Source organism: Cyanistes caeruleus, chromosome 12, assembly GCF_971803275.1.
Source record: "Cyanistes caeruleus chromosome 12, bCyaCae1.hap1.1, whole genome shotgun sequence".
Lineage (NCBI taxonomy): Eukaryota > Metazoa > Chordata > Aves > Passeriformes > Paridae > Cyanistes > Cyanistes caeruleus.
Genome location: NC_141712.1, coordinates 4,209,471 through 4,220,600, shown reverse-complemented (window position 1 = coordinate 4,220,600; position 11,130 = coordinate 4,209,471). Strand labels below are relative to the sequence as shown.

At 41.9% G+C, this 11,130-nt stretch overlaps 1 long non-coding RNA gene and 1 other non-coding gene across 2 annotated transcripts; one reads left to right on the top strand and one right to left on the bottom strand.

Moving 5' to 3' along the window:
- Positions 1-8,578: 8,578 nt before the first annotated feature.
- LOC147650821 (uncharacterized) lies at positions 8,579-9,337 on the bottom strand. The gene is made up of 2 exons (XR_015275224.1): positions 9,129-9,337; positions 8,579-8,912 (listed from the first exon to the last, which is right to left on the bottom strand). It is a non-coding gene; the product is annotated as an uncharacterized LOC147650821 (long non-coding RNA).
- A 105-nt stretch (positions 9,338-9,442) lies between these two features.
- Positions 9,443-9,516, top strand: TRNAT-AGU (transfer RNA threonine (anticodon AGU)). Its single transcript has one exon. It is a non-coding gene; the product is annotated as a tRNA-Thr (tRNA).
- The last annotated feature ends 1,614 nt before the right edge of the window (positions 9,517-11,130 follow it).

Below are 11,130 nucleotides of genomic sequence, written 5' to 3'. Positions count from 1 at the left end.
AATTATTCTGGCTAATGAGCTAAAAGATTATATATGATTCTAAACTGCCTCATTTTAATGTAGTTACAAAGAAAACTGTTCATGCTTTTTGTCTGCAGTTGTCATATAGTAGAATAATTTAAATATGAGCAATGAAATAATACTGAGCTGCCTGGAGGTGGTGGGGAGCAGCTCTGGGGGCAGCTTGGAGCAGTCTGGGAAAGGCAAACAGGCTGGGCTGGGCTGGGCTGGGGGACTTATGGCAGCTGGTGTTAGCTCTGTTCACACAAACAAATGCTTGACAGTCATGAGCAAACTCCCAAATGAGGGAAGAAAAGACTTTTCAAAATATCTTTGCCAAAACTGGTAACAGTCTTACTAAAACCTGTGGCCTAAGACCTGCATTTTGATGGGCCAAAATCAATGAAACAAGTGTTTGAAAGACTTGGGAGACTTCATGAGATTTAAAGGTTAGTTTTTTTGAGAGAAAGAAGAGTTTGAAAATAAACCTCCAGAAAAATAAAAACACAATCCCCATCCATCAGCATCTGGGTTTTTTTCAACCAGATTTGGTAAATCTGCTCCAAGGTAGTATGAAGGATGTGAACTTTGCTCAGTCAAATGGAAGTGTGGAATTTAGGATACATTCTCCTGTGGTTCTTGCTTTGATAGTCCCCCTTGTGGACTAAACTGTCAGGTTATGTGAGCCCATGAGAGCTTTGCAAGCAAATGACTGTTTCTGTGCTAAGCAGATTGCAGGCATTGAGATCCGGCATACTTTGAGCTGTCATGACTTAATGTAAGAATTGTAATGAGCAGTAGTGCATTAATGTCATATTAATTCAGATGAAATAATTGAATAAAATGTCTAAAATTTTGATTTCCTGCTGTTCAGTGCTAGGTTTCTGCCATAACCAGAAGCTTTTCCAGGCATACTGAAAAGGCCCAAGAAGCCCAAAAGCATCAGAAGTCCAGACAAGGTTCAGCTTAGCAGCATTTTGTTAGCCAAGAGCAGTGGATGGCTTGCTCAAAGAAACCAGGAAATGTAGAAGGAGAACATCTTGTAATGATGAGTAAATAAACACATAGCAACTGTAAGCATGTATTGTGGATTGGAGATATAAAAATGTCTCAGTGTGTTAGTCATGACATGTACAGTTTAATAACTGTCAGATTGACAGTTCCAAACTTCCCTGCTTTGTCTGAACTTGGAACTGGAATTTTTTCTGTCTGCAGCAAAATGCTATTCAGCTCTCATACATATAAGTAAACTGAAATCAGGTCCAGAAAATAAGATAATCCATCAATTTTTTTTAAATATAGTAAATCTTTGAACGTTCTTTATGCTGAAATGGCTATATTGTGCCACTTGCCCAAAGTGTCTAATTTCTGTTTAAAAATTCTATCTCTGTAATTTTTATCTAAGTATTCTTTAACACTTGTAGAGCAATACTTATTTTTCAGAATCCATCTAAAAGTATTTGCCTGAGTATTGAGAACTGTCTGACAGCAATATATAGACAAGATTATATAACATATACTAAGATAAGCCTAATTTCCTCCCCTACAGGAACAGCTGAAGCAATTAGAATTCAGGAGAGTATGGTGGATTTGGATCATGGGGGTCTGGGCCAGCCCTGACAATTTTCACTCAGGCATTTTCTTTGTTTCCCTTTGAAAAAGTAGATACCAAATGCCTAGCTGTACTGAGAAAGCATTTGAAGTTCTTCCTGACAGCAAACAGCATCTATGACCTGACAGTCCACATATCTTTTGGAAAACAAAGATTAATAGTGCATGCAGCAGACAAAGACTGGGTAAGTCTAGAAGGGCAGTTTTGACTGCAAGACTTTTTTGACTCGATAGAACAAGAACACACAGTAGCTTTGATCTTTTTTTTTCTTTGATCTTAGAGACATTCCTAATCATTCTGGTGTCAGTACATTGACATACACTGAGAAAATAAGTGAAAAAATAAAAAATAAATTTACTTTCAAGTTTTGTCTGTTATCAAGAGCTGCCAAGTTCACAGGATAGCTCTTTCCAGTGAAAGTCCTTGTGAGAGAGCAGCTCTAGATCTGACACTTGGTGTCAAAAAGGGCAGTTATAGTCAGAGGTACAAGATTTTATTCTCATATTGAAGACAAACAATAGAACACATCATGAAGGGAGTTTATGTTCCCTATTTTGACTGATTCTAAAATCTCTTTGTACTTACACAAACAAAAATCTGATTGAAGTAATTGGGTTAATCATGGAAATGGAAGATGTTTTACCCAGGTGAAGGCATGATGAGTGATCCTGTGGTACTCTGACATGTGTTACTCTGTGTGTCAGCAGTCCTCACGGGTTTTTGTGGTAGATGCTTACAGTCAGGCAGGCACCATAACCCACTTGTAAATTTTGATTAATATTTTTATTTGTTTTACTAAAGAACTTCATAGGAACATAGAATTGTTTGGGTTGGAAGGAACCTTAAAGATCATCTGGTTCCAACCCCGCTGCCAGGGGCAGGAACACCTTCCTCTATCCCAGGTTGCTCCAAGTGCTGTCCAGCCTGGCCTTGGACACTTCCAGGGATGTGGCAGCCACAGCTGCTCTGGGCAGCCTGTAAAAGCCTACAACTTTTACATTTCATTAATGCTGCTCTTGATTTTTTTTTAAAAAAAAATCTTATTAAAAAAAAAAAATTTTTTTTTTTTTTTAAATTTAATTCTATTTAGTTTGAAGATCCTTACTTGAGATAGGCAAAGAGACCCATCTATAAGACATTAAACCTACAGTTCTTCAGCATACACTTGTAAAAATGAGATAATGGGCCAAACTTAGACCAACAGTGATTGTTTTTTGAACAATAATTTTCCTTTTGAGGTAATTTTGCTACTGAGACCTCAGTTCTGTGAGGCTTCCACTCAGGTCAGTGAATTTGACATTCCTTAAGAATTGGCTTCAGAATATATAAACAGCCCTACAAATGTAAAGTTAGCTCCAGTGAATCAGAGCCTGATGATAATTCATTTAGATATAAAAATAACAAGTGTTTCAAATGGATTGTACCAATTAGAATTCAGTGAGGTGAGTTCTTTTTTCCATATCATTTTTCCTCGTGTGATTTTGAAGAAAGTCATTCCCAGTGCCAGAAGCCTTGCTCAGTATGATCTCCTGAGCCTTCACCCAATGAGCTCACTTTGAAGTCAGCAACACAGGAAAACCATTATGTCAATTTAGGGCATTATTACCATTTTAAGAAGGAAGGATGCAACAACAGAGATGCCAAATCAACTGTTAAAAATATTGATGGCATTAAATAAACTCACCCAATTTAGCTTTGCATTCTTAAAGCAATAATCACAGAGAGTCTGCTACTAGACATGGTAATAAAATTGTCTTTGAGGAATTAGGAATTACTTTGGATGGGAAATTCAATCTGAAACACCACAAGGTTTCTTTTAAATTGCAGTGACTACAGTGTTGTTTCCAGTAAGAGATGATCATAATCTTTCCCCATCTGTAGATTTCAGGAAGCACTAGAGTTCTGGAACTTAGATTTCTTTTCTGACTGCTTTGAGAATTGGACTGTAATCTAGAATTTTTTAATCTTTTCCCTCTGAATATCTGAGTTGAAATTTATGCATAGAGATAGATGGATGTTTTTTATTTACTGAAAAATGGGTGGGGGTTTATTTGTTTGTTTGTTTGTTTTTTGTAGTGTATTTACATGCAGGTGGGTTGTAGCTGCCAAACAATTTCCCATTAAGCTGCTTTTAACAGAGAAACCACCTGTTCATTTGTTCCTTAGTAACTTGGGCTCAGTCATGCAAAACGACCTCTCAATAAGGCTTTTAAGCCTGTACTGGCTATGGGATTGTAAGCAGCTCCAGAGAGTTCACAGAACTCTTTGTGTGATTAAAATTCAGAATATGCTTCTGATGCCTTGCTGGATGGAGACAGAGATGTCCAAGCTGCAGGATCTTCTCTGAGAGATTTGTAATGGTTACAAAAGCTCACTCTTCCTGTGTTCTTCATCTGGGTGTCAGGGGGCAGCAATGCTGTATCAGATTGCTGCTTTGCTGCTGATAGTCAGTACTTGTGCACAGCAACCTGGGACAAAAACTTAAAAATATGGGATATAAAGACAGGAGAATTTTAATGTCATAAACCTGTTTCCTCGAACCAAGCACTTGAGGCTTCTGTTAGTTCCTCTCTTTTTTGCCAAGATGGACAGGTATCTCTGTACTTGTGGGTGATGTATCTCAGCACCTATCTGGACATCTCAGATACACCATGAGTGACCACTCTAATCACGTAGGTAATTAATTCATCATTTTCAGGAAAACATATTTAATTATAAGACATTTCTGTCCCTCTAAATAAGTAAATTGAAGTTGATGGTTTAGGTTCTGTCTTAATGAGGCAACTTGAACACTTGCTTAATTGATATATCCATCAAGAAGTATACTAAGAGAAACATAATGGAGTAAAAGCACAGCACGTTAGAAGATTAATTTAGCACTCACAGATATTCTCCTAATATTAATTGGTTAAAAAAAACTCCTCCTTCAGTAAATACTGTACTGATCTGTAATAATTAGGAAAATGTGTATGCATTTGTTAGTACCTACAGCCCAGACCACACATGGCAGTAATACATGCCTGAAAAATTTCATAGATATTCTCAGCTGCTTTGATGCAGCACATGAATATTTCAAGCAGACAATACTTAGGATTCTATAAGTACACAATGCAGCATCTATAGTTTCATGTCTCCTTGATGCTTGGATGAATAAAGAAAAATAATCAGATTTCCTGGTTTACCTGTGTCTGAGTGGAAATTGTGGGGAGCCATTTCTTACTGCCCAGTCATTTCTTAATGCATCAGAGACAACTCTTGGTGCCTCCACAACATGAAATAAGTATTCCTGCAAACCACTGCTGTTCTGGAACAGCTCCTCTTCACTGCGAGGGGCTCACATGAATTCCTACACTGTGATGTAGTTGGCTGTTTTCTTTTGCACCTTCAGATCTGAATGCTGTGATGAAGATAAATCCTGTCCTGCTGTCACCACATCAATCTGGGGTCACACCCTCATGGTGCCTGTCGAGTTAGGTAACTCAAGTAACTAAATAGCATTTCTAATGGGGAAAAAGGTACCTGTGGCTTGGAGACATACACAGATAGGCTTATGAGTGTTCAACCTGAAAGTATGTTTTATTCTCCTTTGCTTTTATTCACAGTTGCACTAACAATTCTGAAAGTACCTGTATTTTAATTTTTAAACAAGACAACGCCTTAATTTTCTAAGTCAATAAAATTTTAATGTATTTTTTTCCTCTTTAGTTGTGTGTTGGAGGATTTTTCCTGTATTTATTTTTCTCCTTTCATGGAATTTTCTCCCATTTGCTGCCTAAGAGATGGGAATGATGATACTTGGGAGACGAAAAGATGCGGCTGGGAGGAGGAGGAGGAGGAAGAAGGGCGCAGCTGAGTGCAGTCTCTCGGCTGGGGATTTTCTTTGACAGGTGCAGAGACACTGCGAGGTTTTGCCAGGGCCGGGCTCAGCTCCTCATCCTCTCGGGACCGGAGTGTCTGGGGGTGTTTTTGGTGCCGCCGCGGGTTTTTCATCCTGCGCCGATTCTCTTACTGTGGCTGAGCCTGGCAAGAGCAGCTGCTCAGCTGGGACCTTCTCCGGCCTCACCGAGCCCCAGCCCTTCCCGGAGGGAGCGGCTGCGGCCTGCGGCAGCCCGCCTGTTCTGCCGCTGCTTCTGCATTTCCGGTACATTTTAACGGGGCCCCGCACGGCTCCGGAGCTTTTACCACACCTGCCTCCGGAGCTTTTACCACACCTTGAGCCGCCCGAGCCGCTCCGGCCGCCGCCACAGTCATTTGGGGCCCGGAGCGGCGGGGCCCGGCTGCCCCTGCGGGTGTGGGAGGTCAGCCCCGTGTCCCGCCCTGCGGCGCCCCTGCGGGTGTGTGAGGGCAGCCCCGTGTCCCGCGCGGCGGCCGTGCCGCGGCACAGCGCCCCCTGGCGGCGCGGGCGGAGCCGCAGCGGGGGAGGCCGGGGGCAGTGCGGCCCGGGCCGGGCCTGCTCGATGCCGCTGTTATAGATACATGTTCTGGTAAAAAACTGCTGCTCCTGTCCCCGTATCTCTGCCTGAGAGCTCAGCGGTTTCACAGTTATAATAATTCGGAGGGAAGGTGGTCGTATTTTCCATTCCAAGGCAGCTCCCCACCTTCCTTGGCAGACACCCGTCTTTCAAACTGAGACACTGTGTCTGCTAAACGTATGTGTTAATATTTACAAAACGAAGAATATTAATAAGTATCTGAAAGGAACAACTTCTGTCTTGATAGGGCATGATTAATAGCTCATGATTTAATTATTTTTTTAATAAATTCTTGACTTCCTGTTGAAAGAACCCTTTCTTGTTAGTCCGTATGACAAAACAAAGCTAAAACATGGTGTTCAGAGTTTACATGTAAACATCACTTGTATCTGGCATATATATGACAAAATCATAGCTTTTACATGGGATACAGATACAGCAGGTTGTAAAAAGTTACCCTTAAAGGTACTGAGCTCTTATTTGGTCATTAGTTTGATGAAGAGATGCAAAATGTATTGCTAGTTTTAAGAGCATTTCATTATCTGATATCCTTGCGCATCCTTTTTAGCTATAGGCAGGAATACATCCAGGATTTGTGTGATTTAATTTCCTAGAACAGTATATTCTTTGGCAATTAGCTATAAAGATCATTATCAAGTCAGTTGTTAATAAGTTTTTACATGACTCTTTTGAGGAAGAAGTTCATTTAAGGATTCCATTGGATGGAATTGTAACTATGTTTTAGGAGAGAGTTTCTTCTCAGCAAATAAAAAGAGCCTGGATAGCACATGCATTCATTTTGAAATGCTAAACTCTGCTGTATCTGTATGTTTACATCTTTCCTTCTCTCCACAGAAACAGAACATTAAAAAGCAAGCATGCAAAGAAAAAGGAAATACTGGTGTTGAGGTTGTCAAGCTTAGCCCAGTTCCCTAGTGCTAGGTTACCCTGGTGCTTGAAGTGACAGGGACATGGTACAGCACTTTTTCAGGTGGACAGTTCTGGAAATGAAGAAGTTACATCTAGTTATCCCTCTTTAGAGCTAGGCCTTCTCATTTCTTCTATAGCCATAGTAATTCCACCCAGAATTTGAGATGGTAAGTAATACCTACATTTAAAAAAGTCTATGCTCCTCATGTTTTTTGGTTTTATTTGAAGCAGATCACATAAAATATGCATGTTTCATAGATTAATTAATTTGTCTTTATTGTAGTTAGCAATACAGAAGTAATTTCTGTATGTTAGAAAAGATTATCCTAAATAATTCTCCTAAAATAATAATTAATAAAGAAAATAATTAATCTTGTGTCAGAATTGGAAGTGTTGTTTCTTTCTTTATTCTTTTCAGATAGAAAAATTGAAGTTCCATTTTTCCCATTGAAACAGGAAAAAAAGCAGTATCTTTTTAGAGGTTTGGTTCATTTTGAATCAATGGTGGGACCAGTTTGAATGAATTCTCTATTTCCCAAATTGAGAAAAAACAGAGAAACATTAATTCTTACATTCTGGTTTTAATAAAAGCAGGAACTTTTATTTATTGCTGTTTTCTGTCCATTACCATCACCTGTTTAATGCCTGGGTGCCATGTGAGTTTCTTTCAGCTCTGTACTGCTCTCACCTGCAGCAGTGGCCTCACATCTGTGTGCAGTGTAGGTTTGCTGCAGAATGTGATAATTATGCACAATTCATAAGATGGAGATTTATCTGCATTTCTTGCTGACTTTTGTACCACTGTAGTTTGAATAATGAGAAAGCTGTAAAGCTGTTCTGGACTAAGCCAGAATAGCTGCTCTCCCCCTAGGAGTTATTTGGAGAATAACACCTCTAATTTGGCTATAATATGCCTTGGATGCTTGTTAAATTGCCACAGCAATCTGCAGTTCACAGGTTCTGATTACACTCTAAGTGAGTAATCACAGAATCACAGAATGGTTTGGGTTGGGAGGGACCTTAAAGCTCATCCCATCTCACCCCAGCCATGGCAGGGCCAGCTCCCAGTGTCCCAGGAGCTCCAGCCCCAATGTCCAAGCTGGCCTTGGGCACTGCCAGGGATCCAGGGCCAGCTCCCAGTGTCCCAGGAGCTCCAGCCCCAGTGTCCAAGCTGGCCTTGGGCACTGCCAGGGATCCAGGGGCAGCCCCAGCTGCTCTGGGCACCCTGTGCCAGGGCCTGCCCACCCTGCCAGGGAACAAGCTCTCCCTAATATCCAACCTAAATCTCTTTCAGATTGAAGGCATTACCCTCACCCTGTCACTACATGCTGTTGTGAATAGTCTGTCTTCATTGCAGGCTCCCCTCAGGCACTGGAAAGCCACAGGTCTATTCCCGGCAGGATCCTTTCCCGATTCCCTTGGGTTGTGGCTGCCCCACCAGCTCTGAAAGAACTACCAATGCACGTTTTCTGGGTGTTCAGCTTGTATGAAGCTAAATAAGCTTGTACAAACACACACCGTGCTGGTGTGTGCACACAGATTGTGAAAAACAAAGTTCACTCTCTAGAATTTTTAAAAAGTTTAATAAAGGAATAAAAAGGGACAGCAGCAGATTAAAGTGTTATCTATATACTGTTACATTACTGAGGTACATGCATATTCATGTATTTAATACATTATTCAAACATTTTTGTGAGCTTTCTGATGTTTCAGGAGCTCTTTTCATTGGTTTTACACTCTGTCTTATCTACATGACATCCTGTTGGTTAAGTCCATATATTTTATTTCTTCTGGTGTTTTCATCCTGTTGCTTCACACTCCCTGATAAGGAGTTAGCAAGTTCTTCTCCAGCTCTTCTCTGGTGTTCTGGTTTGTGTCACTCTTATCACTTGGAAAGGCTGGTCACCAGATATGGGGGAAAACAACATAATTACACCATTCCCTTAGTTACATAGGAGCATTTCAACATTTTGTGTTTTGCCAAGGCATACATAGATATAAAATATTCATCACACCGCTATTTCTACAAGCTATATGGTGCAAAACGAATAGATTGTGTTATACTAATAAACAGCTAAAAGGAGTTACAGATTGTACCATATCCAAATACTTACCATTGAAAACAACATGTAAAAGCTGATACATAAATGCAAAAGCCAATATTGTCATTTTTAACGCAGATCACGAAGCACATGACTGCACAGTCTGAGACCCGACCTTCCCTCTGTATCCTGTGCTATGAACCGCGGCCAGCCGAGGCACTGCAGGATGAGGCAGGCTATTAGTTTCGCCTAGAAATGCCGGAAAATGGGACATTTTCGGGTTTTCCTCCGCTCTCCAGGCGCGTTGTGCCAAGGCGGGTGTGTGTGCGGGGCAGGGCCGCGCTCGCTGCTCGCTTAATGGCGCAGTGCGGGGCCTGCTCCCGCACGGCGCCGTGGCTTAGTTGGTTAAAGCGCCTGTCTAGTAAACAGGAGATCCTGGGTTCGAATCCCAGCGGTGCCTGCGCCAGCGGGGCGCTCTTTTATCCCGCGCTCTTTTAGCGCCCGGGGATGGGGCCGAGGCTCGGGAAGGAGCCGCTCGTGTGTGGCCGGGCCAGGGCAGCGACATCGGCACACGACAGCAGCCGGCAGCAGCGGGGAGCGCTGCCCCCTGCTCCCCTGGCTTTTTCCCAGCAGCTTTTTTATTCGCACAGAGGCAGGAAAATGCCTCTCACTTCTTTTTATTGCCACATCTTCAATAGCCCCTAGGGTAAACAAAGCTATTATTGCCTGTTTTCCTTCCTCTGCCTGCTGACGCAGTGTTTGCTGCTGAGGATTTTTGTTGTCCATCAGCACTGAGTCCTGCCTTTCACCTCCGATCTGCTGCTGTCACACTAAGCCTGGCTTTTCCAAGTGAAAGTTGCAATAAGCACGTCATGAGTGACACGACAGAGGGACAAAGGGTTTTCCTAGAAATCTTGAAAAATCAAAAGCCAAACCTTGCTCTGTTAGGCTTGGGAATTAGGTTCAGCAAAAATATTCCAAATTTGTGTTACTCTAAAGAAAGGCAGAATCCATCCCTAAACCTAAAGATAAAAAAGCCTTTAAATCCATGAATACGAGTTCCAACCTAAAACCAAATCCTCAAGTGCTTTTTAGGTGCTCACACAGCAGTGATGGGAGCAAATGGATTGACAGCCACATGTGGGGGTCAGGTTTTCAGGACTCAGATCAGCACCCAAATCACAGTTGTTGCTAGCCTCAAATGTAATGTATAAAGCTTAATGTAGGATGAACATTTTGGTTTACCTGCAGGAATAATTTCTTTGAGTAGCAGTTAGTGTAAAAATGCAGGCTAGGTAGTATCTGATATGTCATAAATAAAAGCAAACCATAATTGCAAACTGTGATATATATTTTTAAAAAATTAGAAGTAGCTTGGGACTAACCTCCCATAGATTGATATTATCAAAAAGCAAACAAGAAGAGCTAGACAACTGGAAAGTGAAAATTAAAGAAGATTTGGGAAAAGAATGTGAATGCAACCAGTGAAATAGACTTCTTCTCAGCTCTTGCACAGAAGAGAGAGAGATTACTTAGGCATCTTTTATTTTGAATATTTGTACCTGCTGTTACTCTGCTAGTTTCCAGCTAGGTTCTGTTCTTTGGCTTGCAGATGAGAACCACCAATATAAGGATTTCTAGGCATTTGTATAAAAATTGTTAATGCTCTTTAGTAATGCATCAGCAGGAATGGCATGGTGAGCCAGCCAAGATGACACTGGAAGGGGCTTGTCTCTTTCTGTGTTAACACAGCCACCCTAAAACAAGCCTGAAAACTCAAACTTGACTCCCTTGAGAGAGACCTCAACAAATTAGAGAAATTAGAGAGCAATCCCCAGCGTGTGAGGCTGAGCAGGGCAGTGCTGGATTCTGCACCTGGCACGGGGCAGCCCTGGCTGTGCCCATGCACTGGGCAATGAGAGGCTGGAGAGCAGCTGCAGGAAGGGGCCTGGGGGTCCTGCTCAGTGGAGCTGGATCTGAGCCAGCAGGGCCCTGGCAGCCAGGAGGGACATCCCTGTCCTGGGGCAGCAGGGTAAGGGTCACAGCTCCAAGCCTGTCATGGCTCAGGAAGTGT